General features: G+C 37.3%; 1 protein-coding gene across 6 annotated transcripts in view; it reads left to right on the top strand.

The window, feature by feature from the left end:
* KLHL32 (kelch like family member 32) overlaps positions 1-20,399 on the top strand; it is a 238,752-nt gene that overhangs the window by 180,163 nt on the left and 38,190 nt on the right. The gene's annotated exons all lie outside the window — the stretch shown is intronic.

A 20,399-nucleotide genomic window follows, 5' to 3' on the forward strand; every position in this document is an offset into this window, starting at 1 on the left:
CATTTTGTAACGCAGATGGAACTTGTTGAATTCCCATGTCCAGGACAAAGAGAAATAGGAATATAAGATAACTTAAATACTAAGAGTAACTTTGAGATGTTTGTATTTAGAAGACACAATCACTTTTTTTTAAGTCTGTATGTCTTAATCTTTTTCATGTATTTTACCCCCCTCCCCACTGGCAACCACCAGTGTGTTCTCTGTATTTATGATTCTGTTTCTGGTGTTTTTGTTTGTTCATTTTTGTTTTATAGGGCTCACACATAAATGAAATTGTGTGGTATTTGTCTTTTTCAGACCTACTTTACTCAGCGTAATACCCTTTAGGTCCATCTATGTTGTCACAAATGGCATGAGCTGATTCTTTTTTATGGCTGAGTAATATTCCATTTAGATTATTATAATAATTATATCTATATATATACACATATATATTATATCACATCTTTATCCATTCATATATCATTGGACACTTGGGCCGCTTCCATAATTTGGCTATTGAAAATAATGCTGCAGTAAACATAGGGATGCATATATCTTTTCCATAGTGTTTTTATTTTGGGGGGGGTGGGGGGTAAATACCCAGTAGTGGAATTACTGGGTCATGTTGTAGTTCTATTTCAGATTTTTTTGAAGAACCTCCATACTGTGTTCCATAGTGTTTTCACCAGTTTACATTCTCACCAACAATGCATGAAGGTTCCCTTTTCTCCACCTCTTTGACAACACTTGTTATTTCTTGTCTTTTTGATGCTAGCCATTCTGGCTGGTGTGAGTTGATATCTTAATGTGGTTTTGATTTCCATTTCCTTGATTATTAGTAATGTTGAGCATCTTTTCATGTGCCTGTTGGCCATGTATATGTCTTCCTTGGAAAAATGTCTTTTCAGGTTCTCTACCTTTTTTAATTGGATTATTTATTTTCTTGGGGTTGAGTTGTATAAGTTCTTTATATATTTCAGATATTAACCCCTTATAAGATATATGTTTTGCAGGTATCTTCTTTGATTCAGTAGGTTGCTGTTTGTTTTTTTGATGGTTTCATTAAATGTGCAAAAGCTTTTTATTTTGATATAGTCCCAATAGTTTACTTTTGTTTCTCTTGCCTGAGGAGTCATATCTAGAAAAATACTGCTAAGACTGATGTCCAAGACATTACTATCTGTTTTCTTTTATGAGTTTTATGGTTTCAGGTCTGACATTTAGGTCTTTAATGCATTTTGAGTTTTTGTGTGTGGTGTAAGAAAGTGGTCCAGTTTCATTCTTTCACATGTAGCTGTCCAGTTTTCCCAACATTGTTTATTGAAGAGACTGTCTTTTCCCCCATTGTATGTTCTTGCCTCCTTTGTCACAGATCAATTGACCTTGTGAGTATGGGTTTATTTCTGGGTTCTCTATTCTGCCCCAATGATCTATATGTATACTTTTGTGCCAGTACTGGACTGTTTTGATTACTCTAGTTTTGTAGTATGGTTTGAAATCTGAGATTGTGATACCCGCCCTCCCTCCCCCAATCTTGTTCTTCATTGTTAGGATTGCTTTTGCTACCCAGGGCATTTTGTAGTTCCATACAAATGTTAGGATTATTTGTCCTAATTCTGCAAAAAAATGCTGTTGGTATTTTGATAGAGGTTGCATTAAATCTGTAGAGTGCTTTGGGTAGTATGGACAGTTTCACAATATTTGCTTTTCCAATCTATGAGCATGGAGTATCTTTCCATTTGTTTGTGTCATCTTCAGTTTCCTGCATCAGTGTTTTATAGTTTTCAGAGTACAGGTCTTTAACCTCCTTGGTTAAATTTGTTCCTAGGGATTTTATTATTTTTGGCACAATTGTAAATGGGATTGTTCTCTTAATTTCTCTTTTTGCTATTTATTAGTGTATAGAAATTCACCAGATTTCCATATATTGATTTTGAATTCTGCAATTTTACTGAATTCATTTATCAGTTCTAGCAGTTTTTGTAGTGGAGTCTTCAGGGTTTTCTACAAATAGTATGATGTCATCTGCAAACAGTGAAAATTTTACTTCTTCCTTACAAATTTGGATGCCTTTCATTTTTCTTCTGGTCTGGTTGCTGCAGCTAGAACTTCCAGTACTATGGTGAATAAAATTAGTGAGAGTGGAAATCCTTGTCTTTTTCCTAATTTTAGAGGAAAAGCTCTCAGTATTTTCCCTTTAAGTATGATATTAGCTGTGGGTTTGTCATATATGGCCTTTATTATGTTAAGGTATGTTCGATCTAATCCTACTTTGTTGAGAGGTTTTTTTTTTTTTTTTATCATGAATGTGTTATACTTTGTTAAATGGTTTTTCTGCATCTATTGAAATGATTATATGGTTTTTATTCTTTCTCTTATTGCTGTGATGTATCACATTGATTGATTTGCAAATGTTGAACCATTCTTGCATCCCAGGAATAAATCCCACTTGATTGTGATGAATTATTGTTTTATTAGTGTATTGTTGAATTTGGTTTGCTAATTTTGTTGAGGATTTTTTCATTTATGTTTCATAGAGATTTTGGCTTGTACTTCTCTTTTTTTGTGTGGTGTTTTTATTTGGTTTTGGTATCAAGGTAATGGTGGCCTCATAGAATGAATTTGAAGCTTCCTTCCTCTTCTATTTTTTGGAATAGTTTGAAAAGAATAGGTATTAACTCTTCTTTCAGTGTTTGGTAGAATTCACCTGTGAAGCTGTCTGGTCCTGGAATTTTTTGTTTTTTGGGAGTTTTTTTTTTTTTTTATTTTACTGATACAGTTTCATTACTGGTAATGCATCTGTTCAAATGTTCTATTTCTTACTGATTCAGTTTTGGGAAGTTATATGATTATAGGAACTTATCCAGTTCTATTAGGTTGTCCAATTTGCTGGTACATAATTTTTCACCATATTCTCTTATAATCTTTCATATTTCTGTGGTGTTGGTTGTTATTTCTCCTCTTTCATTTCTGGATTTGTTTATTTGAGTCCTTTCTCTCTCTCTCTTTTTGTTGTTGTTGTTGTTGTTTATGAGTCTGCCTAGAGGTTTGATCATTACAAAGAACCAGCTCCTAGTTTTGTTGATCTGTCCTATTTTTTTTTTCTTTTTAGTTTCTATTTCATTTATGTCTGCTCTAATCTCTTGTTACTTCCTTCCTTTACTGTTTTTGGGTTTTGTTTGTTCATCTTTTTATAGCTTCTTTAGGTATAAGTTTAGGTTGTTTATTTGAGATTTTCCTTGCTTCTTGAGGTAGGCCTGTAGTACTATAAACATCTTTCTTAGAACAGCTTTTGCTGGGGGCACCTGGGTGGCTCAGTTGGTTAAGCAGCCGACTTCAGCTCAGGTCATGATTTTGCACTCCGTGAGTTCGAGCCCCGTGTCGGGCTCTGTGCTGACAGCTCAGAGCCTGGAGCCTGTTTCAGATTCTGTGTCTCCCTCTCTCTGACCCTCCCCCGTTCATGCTTTGTCCCTCTGTCTCAAAAACAAATAAAGGTTAAAAAAAAATTCAAAAAAAAGAACAGCTTTTGCTGTATCCCAAAGATTTTGGACCATTGGGTTATCTTTTTCATTTGTCTCTAAATATTACTTGATTTCATCTTTGATGTCTTAGTTTACCCATTCATTGTTTAATATCATCTTTTTCCATATTCTTTTCTTGTGATTGATTTCTAGTTTCATAGTATTGGGATTGGAAAAGATGCATGGTATGATGTTGATCTTTTTGAATTTGTTGAGACTTGGTTTGTAGCCTAACATGTGATCTATTCTAGATAATGTTCCATGTGCACTTGAAAAGAACATGAATTCTGCTGTTATGATGAATTGTTCTGAATGTATCCATTAGATCTATCTGGTCCAATGTGTCATTCAAAGCCACTGTTTCCATGTTGATTTTCTGTTTGGATGATCTATCCATTGATGTAAGTGTGGGACTTACTTACTATGTTGCATTGCTACAAAGTCCTCTAATATTTTGTATTACTGTTGATTACTTTCTTTATGTTTGTTATTACTTGCTTTATGTATTTAGGTGCTCTTCTATTGAGTGCATAAATATTTACAATTGTTATATCTTCTTGTTGCATTGTTCCCTTTATAATTATATAGTGTCCTTCTTTATCTCTCATTACAGTATTTTTTAAAAGTCTATTTTGTTTGATATAACTATTGCCTCCACAGCTTTCTTTTCACTTCCATTTGCATGATAAATGCTTTTCCATGCCTTCATTTTCAGTCTGCATGTGTCTTTAAGTCTGAAATGAGTCTCTTATAGGCTGCATATAGGTAGGTCTTGCTTTTTTATCCATTCTGTCACCTTATGTCTTATTAGTGTTTAGTACATTTACATTCAAAGTAATTACTGATAGATATGTTTTTATTGCCATTGTGTTACTTTTTTATGGTTGTGCTTATAGTTCTCTATTCCTCTCTTCTCATGCTCTTTTTTTCTCATGTTGAGTTTCTTTAGTGATACACTTGGATTTCTTTCTGTTAGTTTTTTGCATAACTCTTACTGGTTTTTGATGTGGTTACCATTAGGTTTGTATATAACATTTTATGCATACAGCAGTCTATATTAAGTTGATGGTCGCTTAAGTTTGAATGTATTTTTTACTCTCCCCTCTTCATGGTTTAGGTATGTATATGGTGTCATACTTTATATATTTTTATTTTGTGAATCCCTTGACTAGATTTTTATAGATACACATAATTTTACTCCTTTTGTGTTTCCTACTCTTCTTACTCCTACTTATGTGCTTTCCTTTCCATTCAAAAAGTCCTCTTTAACATTTCATGTAGGGCTGGTTTAGTCATGAATGCCTTTAACTTTTGTTTGGGAGACTCTTTATCTCTCCTTCTATTCTGAATGATAGCCTTGCTGGTAGAATATCCTTGACTGCAGGTTTTTTTCCTTTCAGCACTCTGAATATTTCATGTTACTCCCTTCTGGCCTGCAAAATTTCTGCTGAAAAATCACTTGACAGCCTTAGGTTTCCCTTGTCTATAACTGTTTTCTTTTCTCTTGCTACTTTTTAAAAATTTATTTATTTTGAGAGAGGGAGGGAGAGAAAGAGAGAGAGAGAGAGAGAGAGAGAGAGAATGTGCTTTAGCAGGGGAGGGACAGAGGGAGAGGGAGAGAGAGAGAATCCCAAGTAGGTTCCACAATGTCAGCATGGAGTCTAACATGAGGCTCGAACTCACAAATTGTGAGATCATGACCTGAGCTGAAATCAAGAGTTGGATGTTTAACCAACTGAACCATCCAGGCACCCCTCTCTTTCTGCTTTTAAAATTCTCTCTTTATCACTAGTTTTTGCCATTTTAATTACTATGTGCCTTGGTGTGGACCTCTTTGGGTTGAATTTGTTGGGGGCCTTCTGTGGCTCCTGGATCTGGATTTCTGTTTCCTTCCTAAGATTTGGGAAACTTTTAGCTATTATTTCTTCAAATAAATTCCCTGCCCCCTTTTCTCTCTCTTCTCCTTCTAGGATCCCTATAATGTGAATGTTATTATACTTGATGATGTCAATTCCAGTCTGTTTTCATTTTTTTTCTCTCTTGTTCCTCTCGATTGATTTCCATTACTCAGTTGTTCATTACTCACTGATCTGTTCTTCTGCTTCTTCTAGTTTACTATTTATTCCATCTAGTGTAAACTTAATTTCAATTATTGAGTTATCTCTGATTGACTCTTTTTAATGTTTCCTGTCTCTTTGTTAAGGGTTTCACTGAGGTCCTCTACTCTTCTCTAGTTGAGTGAGTATCTTTATGACCATTACTTTAAATTCTCTGTCAGGCATATTACTTATCTCTGTTCTGTTTATGTCTCTTGTTGTGATTTTTTCCTGTTCGAAAGAACAGGACATATTACATTTTGGACATATTACTCTGTCTCCTCATTTTGTGTAATTCTCTGTGTCTATTTCTATGTGTTAGGATAGTCAACTACATCTCTTGTTTTTGAAAGTAGTGACCTAATGAAGAAGAGGTCCTGTAGTGCCCTGCAGTGCAGTATCCCCTGTTTACCAGAACCTGGCACCTTAGGAGTGTCTTGAATATATTGATGTATGTGCCCTGCTCTTGTGGCTCTGTTGCATTTTCCTTCCATCCAATCATCTGCAATGACTCTCTTTGCCTATTGTGGGCAGGGTTTGGTCCTTGTGTTTTTAGTGAACCAGTGTGGGGCTGTTGTTGGATTAACTTGAGTCAGACCAGGCATTGGCCAGAGATGCAGTATTACCAAACTGCAGGGGAATGTGGGAGTGGAGTGCATGGTGCCACCAAGGTTTGTGCTGGTGGGAGGGAACCTGCAGCTTCCTCCACAAGGCAGGCTGGGATGAGTGGGTGGACCCAGAGAAGCATTCAAGGGTAGGCCAGATCATGTTAGCAAGGTTTGTGTTGTTCTCCTGTGGGAGGGGACCTGGAACTGAGGCATGAGTGGGGGTGTGTCTGCATGACAACACAGGGGTAGGGTGTGCTTTTAGCAAGTTAGGTGTAGAATTTTGGTACTGCACTGGTTCTAGGAGGTGTACATGTGGATGGGGAGAGAAATGGTGGTGCCTGCCAGCTCTTTTTTTTTCCTGGAGAAGTCTCCCAATGATCCCTATCCCTCTAGCTGCACTCTGAGATTAATAAGAAATCTCTCTCCTGTATACCCCAGGTATTTTTCAAACTGCTGCTTCTATGCTATCTCTACATGGACCTCTTTGTTGTGTTGTCTCCCTAATGTGGGGACTCAGTTTCCTCTCACCTTCCCAGCCCACAAGACTGCTGGTTTTTTTTTAAATTCTGAGTTTTAAACTCCTCTGATTTTAAGATTGTGTGAATTTCATCCCCTCTGCTTTTCAAAGCCAGACACTATGGAGATTCATCTTCCCTATGCAGGCTTCCTTATGAGAGTCTTTTCTTTCCCCTCTCTGGACTGTGGAGTTCCTCTCTTCTGCAGACAGTTCTGTAGGCCTATTTAGCTCTCAATTGCATCTCTGCCCTTCCTACCATCTTTGAAGTGGCCTCTTCTCTACATTTAGCTGCAGAGAGTCTGTACTGCCATCTTTGGGTCATTTGGGGAATTATTTACACTTGAGAGGGTTTTATCTAGTTGTACTGCAGGACGAGGTGAGTTGAGGTTCCTCCCGAGATGACAGACCATCTTCTTCAGAAGTCCTGATCATACGGTTATTATTTTTATTTTCTTAATGTGATGTATCATGTTGATTGATTTGTGGATATTGAACTGTCCTTGCGTCCCAAGAATAAATCCCACTTGATTATGGTGAGTGATCCTTTTAATGTATTGTTGGATTTGGTTTGCTAATCTTTTGTTGAGGAATTTCACATCTACCTTCATCAGGGATATTGGCCATAGTTTTCTTTTTTTGTAGTGTTTTCATCTGGTATTGGTATCAGGGTAATGCTGGCTTCACAGAAAGAATTTGAAAGCTCCCTTTCCTCTTCTATTTTTGGAATAGATTGAAAAGAATATATATTAACTCTTCTTTAAATGCTTGGTAGAATTCATCTGTGCAGCTATCTGGTCCTGGACTTTTGTTTGTTGGGAATTTTTTGATAATTCAGTTTCATTACTAGTAATTTGTCTGTTTGGGTTTTCTGTTCTTCCTGAATTCAGTTTTGGAGGATTATATGTTTCTAGGCATTTATCTGTTTTTTTCTAGGTTGTTCAATTTGTGGACATACAATTTTTCATAGTTGTTTCTTGCTATCCTTTGTATTTTGGTGATGTTGGTTGTTACTTCTCCACCTTCATTTCTGATTGTATTAATTTGAGTTCCTCTCTCTTCTCTTCTTGATGAGTCTATCTAAAGGCTTATTATCAATTTTGTTTATCTTTTTGAAGAACCATCTCTTGGTTCCACTGATCTTGTCTGTTATTTTTTTAGTCTCTGTTTCAGTTACTTCCATTCTGATCTTTACTGTTTCCTTCCTTCTATTAACCTTGGACTTTGTTCTTATTTTTCTATTTCTTTTAGGTGTAAGTTTGGGTTGTTAATTTGAAATTTTTTTGTTGTTTGAGGTATGCCTGTATCTCTATAAACTTCCCTCTTAGAATTGTTTTTGCTGCATCCCAAAGATTTTGGATTGTTGTGTTTTCATTTCATTTGTCTCCAGGTATTTCATTTTCTCTTTGATTTCTTCATTGACCCTTTTTTTTGTTCATTTAGTAGCATATTGTTTAGCCTTCATGTGTTTGTGTTTTTTCCATTTTTTTCTTCTTCTAATTGATTTCTAGTTTCATTGTGGTCAGAAAAGGTACTTGATCTGATTGTAATCTTCTTAAATTTATAGAGATTTGTTTTATTGCCTAATGCGATATCTCCTGGAGAATGTTCCATGTATACTTGAAAATAATTTATATTCTGCTTTTGGTTGGAATGTTTTGTATATAGCTGTTGAGTCCATCTGGTCTAATGTGTCATTAAAAGACACTGTTTCCTTATTGATTTTCTGTCTGGATGATTTATCCATTGATATAAGTGGGAGAAGCAATCACCTTTAAGTAAATCTTGAAGACTTCTCAGCTTCCTTCAATAATCTTCTCTAGTTGTTTAACATCTGCTCTGACAAAATTCTCCCTTGCATTTAAATTAAATTCATTTGTATTCTGCCCATTTTTCCTTCTGCTGTCCTCAATAACCAGGGAGACAGCTACAGTCTTAGCTTCTCTGGATAATGTCTCAATTATTGGCAATTTATTGATTTTCATTGAAGAAACGTAGCTCCTGTCAGTATTTAACTGTTCTGTAATTAATGAATGAAGTTAGGAATTGGACTAAGGAAGAGGATAAATGAGATAGATCCAATAATTACTGGTCTTATATACCAAATAAACTTTAGATATTTGTTTGTACATTAGTGTGTCTAATAGATATATTTAGATAAGAACTTCGTTTGTCTGGTGAAATACTCCCTTTTGTTTAAGTGTATATTTCAATAGTTAAGAAAATAACCACCAGGACTATATTTTGTTGGCTTTGCTGAAGAAATTTCAAACTTGGCTACAAATGAGCCTTTGCTAACAGAAGGAAGAGATCTGTACTTGCCTAGGATAACAAAACAGTGATGGATGGCTGAAATCAATGTAATTTATATTTTCTTCCAATTTACATTCCTTCCATTGACTCATTTAGTTTCCATATGTTGTTAATGCATTTCTAAGTTTTATATGAATTTCTCACAAATATTTTAATAAATATTTCCTATTTTCTTAGCTATTAAACTATCTTTTTAAAAAATGCTGCAGTTTCCCTTACATATTCTTAAAGGTCTGACTACTTAATATCTTCTTTAGTGAGGCCTTAGAAAAACACAGAAGCTCATTCTAGACTGGCTAGATCTATCATCCTGGTATCAAGCTGATTTCTCTTTCAATATGGGTCTGTATGTTTCCTTTTCCATTTTATTAAAATTATCAACTTATTACCTATATTGCTCTATCACTTGGTTTTGCCCCTACTGTGAAAGGAAATACATTTTCTTTGTTCTTCTTTTGCAGTAATGTATGCTGCCTGTGTTAACCATACTTAATGAAAACAATCCCAATTTTCTCAGGTTTGTTTCTCCCCACTGTGTACTTGAGATGAAAAACTCACTTCCCAGTATATAGTACAATACCTTTAATTGGAAAGAAAAGGAAATCACCAGTGACCCTTCTAATACCTTCAATCATCTGCCTCTTTCCTCAGGAGCAGCTTGTCACAAATCAATTGTGAATCTAACCATGGATAGGGAGGGGTACTAGATTAAAAAAACTAGGTATACCCCTTAAAAAAACAAGGCAGGTATATGTCACCCTATCACTGATCTAGAAGTGTTACCCAGATGTATTGTTGCAAATAAAAATATTTGACTCTATTCCTTATCCTTTATCAAATAATCAAGTATTTCTAATTTAATTGATGGGAGATTAGGTCATTGCCATCTTCCTGATTGTTTGCAAGCTTTGCCTGAGTTGTAGGAAGTACAGATTTTAGAATGTGGATTTTAGGGGCTTATTTCTGTTCCATAAAACACAAAGTGAATGTTTCTTTAGAGATTCAGTATTTCTAGTGTGCTCACTCCCTCTCCATACTCCCTCCCTTTTCTCTGTCCATTTTGGGGTCAGGACACCTTGAAACCTGTCCATGGTTTTTAAAATGAGACAAGCAGAGATGAATTCAGAAAAGCAGGCTGTATGGATATGCCCATTAGCATTTAATTTAAGATGTTAGAGATAGTCAAATTTTACAGGCTCCTGTAGCATTTGACACTGTGACCCAATTCACAAATGCTCCACATCATTTCTACTTGAAATTCACAATACTGAAGCAAAAGGAGCATTAAATATCCTGCAGTTGTGCTTTAAAAGGTACGTTTTCCATTGTGAGATATTGTTTGTGAACTACTAAAAAGATCCCTTTTTGTGAGTGAAAATTAATCCTGAGCTCATCTTGCAGAACAGCTTACCTTTTCGTTTTTGTCAAATGGCACCAAGATAATGGGAAGCTAACCACAAAAGTAGTGCTTTCAAACTGTAAAAATAAGACAAATGCTACTGTATTTACTCAAAAGCAGTATTCAGTGCTTTCCTGATTCTCTTGGTGAATGCTACATCCTTATTAAGTCTTGTGCTGGTTCCTAGATAAATAAGATTAATTCAGCAAACACACTTCCTACCCTCTAGGAGCTGACAATCAAAAGAGCTTTTCAGATATTTCATTAATGAAAGAACATTTGTTAAAGCTTCTTTCTTTAACTCCCTAGAAGATATGTTTATTTTCATCTTGATTAAATTTATATGAAGCTTGCATTGCCCCATTTTAAATAACTTTAATTTATTCAGACCTACTAGAGGGACTTTGGATTTCTAATACTCATTAAAATTAGAACAATGTAAAATTTCATAAACATTTTTTAAATGCTGTAGCTTTAGCTTTTCTCTATCTTTGTAAATATTATTTTACTCTCATCCAAAAAATTACATATAAAACATTGGGAATTAACAGGGGGTGCAGTGGAGGCTGGCTTATGGTGTCCTGAGGTCACAGAGCATGTGAAACTTCTCACCAACCAAGAGACCCTGAGTTAGTTTCCTAACCACCCTTAGTCTTCTACCAGGGTAGTGTGGAGTGACAAAGAATGAGACACAGGTCCTGCACTGGGACTCAGTGTAGTAGAGGGAATAGACTCAACAGATAATTCTAGTATAGTGTGTGATATATGTGATGATAGAAGTCTGTCCTGGGGACAGAAGTAGGGCAAAGCAGGGGGTACTTCATGCAGGTTTCACAAAGGTTCACAGCACCTTCTTCCTAACTTGGCCTTAGGTCCACTGGGCTGCTTCCCATTTACTCATTAACCCCTCCCTGTCATCATGAGTGGACTTCATGATCCAATCATTTCAATAATTCTCCTGCCCTCTGGCAAGCACTCGCTCTTGAACAAACCCAGGGGTCCAATTGTCTGTGCCTGTGCCCAGGCAGCTGAACCCTATGGGAAGAAGCCAGTTGACAGGAGAGCTTTGTGTGGGATCTACTCAGCTCGCCAAGCCCTCCCTGTACCCCATGCTAGTGTCCCTCCACGCCTCCCTAGCCCCCACTCACTCAGCTGTAGCTTAAACTCAACCACCCTTCACTGGCTAGAACCAAAACCTCTGCCCCTCAGACTCAGAGATAGCACCTTTTCTTCTGCTTTTCAGAACAAATGTACAAGAGGAGAGTTTCACAGCAAGATGAGATAAAATGAGGCAGTGGAGAGTGTGAGGAGACAGATGGGCAAGAGCTGGACTGGAAAAGGGCCAAGGCGGAAAGTTGGGAGATGCTAGTGAGGAGGGTGCAGAGGAGGGGTCTGAGGAAGGAGCCTGAGAATGTGGGATGGGCAAGGTCAGAGGACAAGTGTTAACGAAATCAAACCAAAAAAGAAAGGGCATGGTGAGAGGTGTCCAATACTGTTGGGACATCAAGGTCCAGAATATTTCTCTGCAATTTTCTCTCAGAAACTACTTGGTAATTTCAATGAAAGTAGCTTTAGGGGAGTAGAAGAAAGTGAAAGCTAGAATGCAGTGGTTTAGGGTGTGAAAGAGAAGTGAGGAAGTACAAACTGTAGGTATAGGCCAGAAGTCGGGATATCACCTAGAGCTCACTCCCTGAATCCGAGCTTGCCAGACAACATTCTGATTATTATATTATTATCCTCTGCCTACTGGGAGAGGATGTGCTGTTTCTAGGTACACACATATTTCAGCCCATGTGACAGCCACGGTTTTTCTTTTTTTCTTTTTTTAAGTTTATTTATTTATTTTGACAGAGAGAGAGAGAGAAACACGTAGAGGAGGGGCAGAGAGAGAGAGAGAGAATATCCCAAGCAGGCTCCACAGCATCAGCACAGACCCTGTTAGGGGTTCAAACTCATGACCATGATATCACGACCGAGCTAAAACCAAGAGTCAGGTACTTAACTGACTGAGCTACCCAGCTGCCCTGCTACATTTTTAAATTATAAATTAATAAACAGCATTTTGGCTTTAGGAAGAAAAAGGAGAATAGGAAGGGAAGAAAAGGATGAATGTTTGGCTTACAGAAAAGAGACTAGCTAGAAGAGGAAATCCAGTGTCAAAGGAAGGAACTCTTTAAAGGACACAAGTGCATTAAGCAAATTGGTAGATAAGGGAAAGGAGAGAGCAAAATAGAAGGGGACAGGAATGGGGCATTCTTTGGTTAGTAAAGGCTGAGAGCACCTCCTGGGTACCAGGAATGGTGATGAATGGTAATAAGTCCATGGGATACCACAGGAGGAGGGATTTGGGAGGCTGTCTTGGACAGGAGAAGAGGAAACCCCTCAGACTCTAAGCCTGGAGGGCAGGAGATGATGCGGGATGTGGACCTAAGTCAGCTCCCAGATGAGGGGCAGCAACCTGAGGAGGTTCCTTGTCGATCGAGTCAAGTGAGAGACAAGGTTGTCTGTCGAGGTTGTGTGGTGTCAGGACTAGTGTAGAGGGTCTGAGGGAGGTGGCCTTGGGTGGAAAAAAGCCTCTGAGAGAAAACAGAGGGAATGGACATGTTTTAAAAATTGTCTGAGCTCATACCAAGGTTGGAAACCACAAAATTGTGGTGGCCCAGTTTGTAAATTTCTGTCCTAGTTTTTGGTGGTATCCAGCAGAGAATTGGAGAGGGCAGATCCTTGGATTCACTCAAGATGGAAGGTTTTTAGGCTGGGAATGGTCTGAAGGACCCTATTGGAAGGGGTTCAGCTTGTTGGGTTAGGTGAGTGTGAAGGACGTAAAGTTTGCTTGAGGGAGGACAAAGTGAGTTATTCAAGTAAGTACATGAGAGAGTGTCTGTTAACCCTGCAGGCAGCTTCCATGTGAGGAAGCCATCTGCCTGATATAGGTTTGGAGCTTGATAATGTGGCATTATCAACTTAAAAGTTCCTAGTGACCTGGAATGTCCTCTAAGAATGAAATCCTCTTTGTTGCTTTAGATTCTCACAAACCGTCTGTCTCTAGCACTTACTTTTTATCTTCTCTTTTCACTTCTGCCCCTGCCTTTACCATTCCCCATCTGAAAAAGATAAAAACGAAACCACTGCAGTGTTGTACTGAGATGAAGCCAACAGAAATGTCCATTCTACAATGATTTTAAAAGAGCTAAAAGAAAAAAAAAATTAATAAAAGAGCTAAATGGCTTGAAGAAAGCAAATCAGATCACTTACATTCTCCAGAATAATTAACAAAGGTTTTATCCTAAATGGACTTCCCTTTATTCTAAAGAAGTAGCATTTTATTTACCCTCACATTGCTGCTCAGAAGATGAGGCTTAAAGATGCTAAGTGATTTTCACAGATCACTCAACTGGTATTTGATAAAGTTGGAATTTGATCTCTGCGTCTCTGGTTTTTGAAAACCATGCTTTTCCCAAGAAACTAAACAATACAGTTGTTTATCACTACAACAAAGATCTCAAAAACAGATGCTTACATTATAAAAAGAATTCCCAAATGATACAACTGAAAGTAAAAGATACACTGAAAAATCATCATACCCAGATATTTGTTTAGATCAACAATGATTTGATTATTTTTAATTGTTTAATTGACCACTTTTCTCAGGGCACAAGACTTGAGCCACATAATGTCTACCTTTTTGTGGAGAGAACAGCCTTTGTTTAGGCGATCCATTTGTGTCTGTCTAGATGGATCTAAAAAAGGGTAGCGTAAAGGGGAGCCTAAGTGGCTCTCGTGGGTTAAGTGTCCAACTTCGGCTCAGGTCCCGATCTCGTGTTTTGTGGGTTTGAGCCCCATATAGGGGCTCTCTGCTGTCAGCATAGAACCCACTTCAGATCCTCTGTGCCCCTCTCCTGTGCCCCTTTCTCTGTGTCCCTCCTCTCTCTCTCTCTCTCTCTCTCTCTCTCTCTCTCAAAAATAAACATTAAAAAAAGGTAGAATAAAGAGTGAGCTGAATTACTTACCTAAGAATATGGGAAATATATCATTTTCTTTGTTCCCAAGAGGAGAGAAGAAGGTTAAAGCTACATCATGGAAATGGGCAATGGCTGAAGAATCTGGTTGATGGCAGGAGAGGGATAAAAGATCCAACAAGAGGCACACCTGGGTGGCTCAGTTGGTTGAGCGTCCAGCTTTGGCTCAGGTCATGATCTCATAGTTTGTGAGTTCGATCCCCATGTTGGGCTCTATGCTGACAGCTCAGATCCTGGAGCCTGCTTCTGATTCTGTGGTCTCCCTCTCTCCCCCTTCCCCACTCGCGCTCTGTATCTCTCTGTCTCTCAAAAATAAATAAACATTAAAAAAAAAAGATCCAACAAGAACATAGCAAGCCAGGACACCAGAGACTGGTAGAGGTGACCTTGAGAGCTTAACCCTGCTTGGACCATGCAGAAATCTTTGGAGGCAGGATTACAGCAATCTATAGAATGAGTAATTGGGAGTTAGAGACAATATTATTGATATTCTGAAGGGCAGCTAACATCTGCACTGTGGTAGATATTACCCTTCATTTATTATTTCATTTATTTTAAATAATACATGTGCATTACTTACATGTTTTGGGTCACAAGTTTATATCTGTTCACTCTAGGTGACATAAATATAATTTGTATTTTCAAGTGCCTCAACCCTTTATAGATATTTTGTAAATTTGAGACTTCCTTTACAGATTTTGAGTCTATTCATTACCTATCCATTTGTGTGGTTTCTTCAAGTGTGACAGAAATAATAAGGATAATAGTTTTAATTTAATGCATGGATTAAGTATGCTCCTGTTCAAGATGTTAATTTAGTAGAAATATTCTTGGCTTTAATTGTTCAGGTAGCATTATAAACACTAAAAATATGGACAGTCTAATGTGAAAAAATAGATAATAAGAAAGTGTTTTTAATGTAAATATTATTTATCATAAATATACCCATGGTATCCCTATTTTTAGGGACTAGTAATGAGTTTGGTTCTATTTAAAAAATGACTAATATGAACTCACACTAATGCCAGTCATTCCTTTGATAATTAGACTATAAGTGTGAAGTTTTAGTTTTTTGAGAATTAGAGCAAACATATGGAGGAGAAGCTTTACCATTAAAGGAAAAAGCCTTTGGTACCTTATAAACCAGCCAGTAATTCTAGTAATTGGAACAAAAATAAGAAATCTGTTTCAGACTACAAAATTCATTTATCTATTAATTCAATATTCTATACTTAGTTATTTTTTCAGTATTCCATATATACTCATTTGTACTTTTTTATGGAAAAGATAAGAAATTTCCATAAATAAATGACTACAGTGCTATAGTAAACTTCCTCTGTGGATTGCCTGTATACCATGCACTCTGTAAGACTATACCAAACCTGTAAGAGAGAGATCGTCATCTCTAGTTTGCATATGAGGAAACTGAGCCTGGTTGTGTTAAATCCTCCCCCCCAAGGATAGAGTCATAAAGGAACCTCTGTGGGGTTAATGCCACATCCTGTCTGGAAACTAACCCGCTACTCTAGCATAAAGCTGGGCACTTCAGGCCTCCGGGAGAGTAGCAGAGAACTTAGATGGTTTTCCACAATCCTCAGTTGGCTGGCAGAGTTCCAGCCTGGAGTGTCTTTCCTGACAGCATGGACACATTCAGTTCTTTGCATCCCGCTCTGTCCTAGTAAGGGTACCACTCTGTCCACTCTGTCCTCATAAGGGTACCAGTGCTGTATTATGTACCATAGGTTTCTGCTAAAGCGTGTAGTATAGGACTCTATATCAACAGATGTATTTTCTGTCCTTGAAAAAAAAATAGCAGAGCCACCAGACTTGACCTATCCTGACCAATGCATACTAAGAGCTGTTTTTCTAAACACACTATTCTGTAGACATTGTTAGTCTTGACCAGTTCTTGCTTTTGAGCGCAATGAGTTTGGGAGTCAGTGAATTCCAGCAGTGGAGGCAAAAGTTGCTTGTTTGGCAGTCACCTGTCATCCTTTCTCTGGTATGCATTCATCCATTTGTCACAACGTTTTGTGAGGAGCCGAACAGGGAAGCTTAAGAAAAATGCTTTACTCTTGTCTTGATGATAGAAAGCATTTCTCATTGCTGGTAGCATGGTGGTAACTTTTCATTCCTTCTGGCAGTTTTTAAAGACTTATTTGACTTTGGGGGAACCTGCAGTATATCTTTAAGTCACAGTTCAAAAGTATGAGACAGGGCTGTTCATTTTCAATTTTGGCTGAAAAGTCTTAACTTCGACTGTGGCACTTCAAAGTTAGGGAAAACTTGGCTTTAAAAATGGATGCTGATACGAGATGGCATATTTAATGACAAATGTATCTATAGAAAGCTGTTAAGATGCAGATTATCCCCCCCTGGGGTGGGGGAGGGAGATCAAAACTGCCAATCTATAAAATGTACTCGATAGAGGGAGGCATAGAATCTATCTTTGCAAGTGCTTTGATTGCAGGGGACAGTATAGCAGCATGTGGCATCATAACCCAGAGCAGGCAAATCAGCTTGATGACTTTCAAAGCCAGGAATACTGCTGCAGGCAAGGGTACTCCAGTCTAGGAGAAATTAAAACATATAGAGACTGTTATTAATTCCATATCTATTTTTGTATAGTCAAATCTGTATGCAAATCCTTAGCATCTCATTTCAACAGATTAATCTAAAAGTGAGGAGTGTTATGTGAAGAGAATGTAATGATAAGCTGTGCACATAACACTGCTAAAGCTGTGTGGGCTGCGAACTTGGATGCTTTTTTAAAATTTATTTTTTGTACTGAGAAGAACTGGTTTTTATTTATGTGATCATTTGGAAATTATTTCAAAGAAGGAAAACAATAGGACCAATTTCTAAGGTTTTCCCTTGCAATCCTGACTTGGCAAAAGTTACAACACTGGGTTTTTTAGGCACCTCCCGTGGTTTAGCATTCCAGAAGTAATCAACCAAATAACTAACTAGGAATTTTATGTTTACTTCCACCTAGTAACCCAGTATCTCATTTTTAAGCATTGTCATGTGAGTGAAATTTGTATGTAAGGGTAAGGAATCTAATTACCACGTGCAGATTAAGGGAAAAAAATATTACGAATGCATCTGTAAAAGAGAGTAAATAATAATTCTGAAGAGCATGAAGATAAATTGTATGCCTGGCTTAGGAGAAAGGATGTAATAGCTACATTCTAATCCATTGGTTGTACATTTAATCTATAATGGGCAGACTCTGATACATATAGTAGTGTAAATATTTTCAAATAGTGTCATAAACAGATAGTTTACTGCAGTAGATATTAATTCTGTCCCATATTTCTAAAACAAGGAGAAAAACCGTCAAAGTTTTGAAATAATGGGTGGGAGCTTTGCCCTCTGCTCCCTCTCATTTGGAGAAATGATTATAGGTGAGCTGGACATTAATCTGGTGGTTATGGCCCAGATCAAAAGCACTTGGCAATCATTTTAACCCTGAAGACTTGTGAGGTCTCACTCAATAGATTTGATTATTCTTGTGTAGTTATGCTGAGAAAGAATTATTGGACATTCAATTTTTAATCAGATAAGAAAAGGAAGGTTGGGAAGAAAGCAATCAGGCCTCTGTATTTATTTGGACAAACATTTTGACTGTGTAGGCATTTCAGCCCCAGCTTTCTTAAGTGTATTTTCTTTTCCTATGGTTTTATTTTAAGATGAGACATTCTTTTTTTTTTTCCAATTTATTTTTTTATTTTTTATTATTTTTTTTTAATATATGAAATTTATTGTCAAATTGGTTTCCATACAACACCCAGTGCTCATCCCAAAAGGTGCCCTCCTCAATACCCATCACCCACCCTCCCCTCCCTCCCACCCCCCATCAACCCTCAGTTTGTTCTCAGTTTTTAACAGTCTCTTATGCTTTGGCTCTCTCCCACTCTAACCTCTTTTTTTTTTTTCTTCCCCTCCCCCATGGGTTTCTGTTAAGTTTCTCAGGATCCACATAAGAGTGAAACCATATGGTATCTGTCTTTCTCTGTATGGCTTATTTCACGTAGCATCACACTCTCCAGTTCCATCCACATTGCTACAAAAGGCCATATTTCATTCTTTCTCATTGCCACATAGTATTCCATTGTGTATATAAACTACAATTTCTTTATCCATTCATCAGTTGATGGACATTTAGGCTCTTTCCATAATTTGGCTATTGTTGAGAGTGCTGCTATAAACATTGGGGTACAAGTGCCCCTATGCATCAGTACTCCTGTATCCCTTGGATAAATTCCTAGCAGTGCTATTGCTGGGTCATAGGGTAGGTCTAAGATGAGACATTCTTTAAGAAATGCAGAGAAGACTTTCTTTGAGGGCAGGAAGCTCGTTTCTCTGTTCCTTGTGGACTTACTCTGCAGATAAAGCTTTCATTGATCTTAAAAGTAGTTGTAAGCTTCAGAGAGAATATATTTTAAAAAAGCCCTCCAGTTAATAAAAGCCATGGTCAATTATATGAAAGATATAATCTCCTTATTGGGGGTGAACGAGAGAGTAATGATTGGCCTGAACATGTTCCCTTCCCTTTATGGATCCATTAGTATTGATGGATTGTTCCAGCTCAGCTGAGGATTGTGCACTAATACTCTGGATTCTGGTTGATTTGACTCCTGGCCATGAAGTTGATGGTAGTGACCTATTCAAGATATTTGAACTGTCAAAGCAAAAATTATACTGGACAAAGTTAAGCAGATAAGGAAGACTTTGTCCAAGACAATATTGCAATAGGGGAGGGAGACCAGAATGCAGTCTGAAATCAACTCCTCTGAAGAACAAGAGGCAAGAGGGTTTTTAAGCACTGGGGTGAGCTAGTAGAAAAGTACTGAAGGAGTTTTGGAGGAAGATTGATCTATGTGATATAATGAGCCCATTCAGTTACCCCTGATTTTGTAAATGTTTTTCTCAGTGACTGGGCCATTCTTGCTTTCTGATTGGCACCCATCAACATGAGGCTCTTACCCTCCATAGAAACTGGGAGATAGGGACATTTACTTCCTTGATGATTACATTTCAATGGGATGGCTCTTAGGTCTGGGAGGAAGATCTTCCTGGGTTGTAAAACTTGCAAGAAGCTTCTTAAATGACTTGTATCTCAAGGAGGCAGAGAAAGAATTTACAGGTTTTCTAAAGTAAGAGCTCTAAGAAGAGGGATGTCAGGGGCCTAAGAGACAGAAAGAAGCCTGTGTAAAGTTGAGTCATACTGAGAAAAATGTTAACACTGTTTTGTTCATTATTGTAACAGTACATACTTTTTGACTTAAAAATTTTCAATAGGAAACATTTGTAGTGTGGCTCAGTTTTATATCTTTACTGCAAAATTAGCTGCTTCTATGTGCTACTTATTCAAATGTTATTCATTTTATGCCAGCATCCAGAACTCTGTATAATGCAAAAATCTCTGAAGAGATTTTTTTGGGGGAGGGCAGTTCTCATAGTCTTGTTATTTTACTACTTAATATTTAATATCTCCTAGTATTATTTTTATATAGTGCTGATTTATGTTTTTTTTTAGTTTTTCAATTTGATAGTAAAAACTAAAGTAGAATCAGTAGTTTCTGGGTTTTATGGGGATCAGTGTGCATCACAAACATGAAAATATGAGGACAGATAAGAGAAAGTTTGTTAGAAAGGTAATGATCGTTTAGTGGTTCTTGACTAATCAAAAGGTCCTGAGTCTTTTGGATCTAAGCCCTTGTCAAGAAGGCTCTAGAAAAGTTGCTAACAACAACTACACACAGTGCTCTTAGTCATATGTGGCTTAGCGAGCACTTGAAATGTGGCTAATCTGGATTGAAATGTGCCGTGTTAAATATACATTGGGTTTTGAAGAAAGTTGGAACAAAAGGAACATAAAATACCTCCATAAGCTTTATATCAGTTTCACGTTGAGATGATAATATTTTGGTTGTGTTGAGTT

The sequence above is a fragment of the Panthera uncia genome, assembly GCF_023721935.1.
Source record: "Panthera uncia isolate 11264 chromosome B2 unlocalized genomic scaffold, Puncia_PCG_1.0 HiC_scaffold_24, whole genome shotgun sequence".
Taxonomy (NCBI): domain Eukaryota; kingdom Metazoa; phylum Chordata; class Mammalia; order Carnivora; family Felidae; genus Panthera; species Panthera uncia.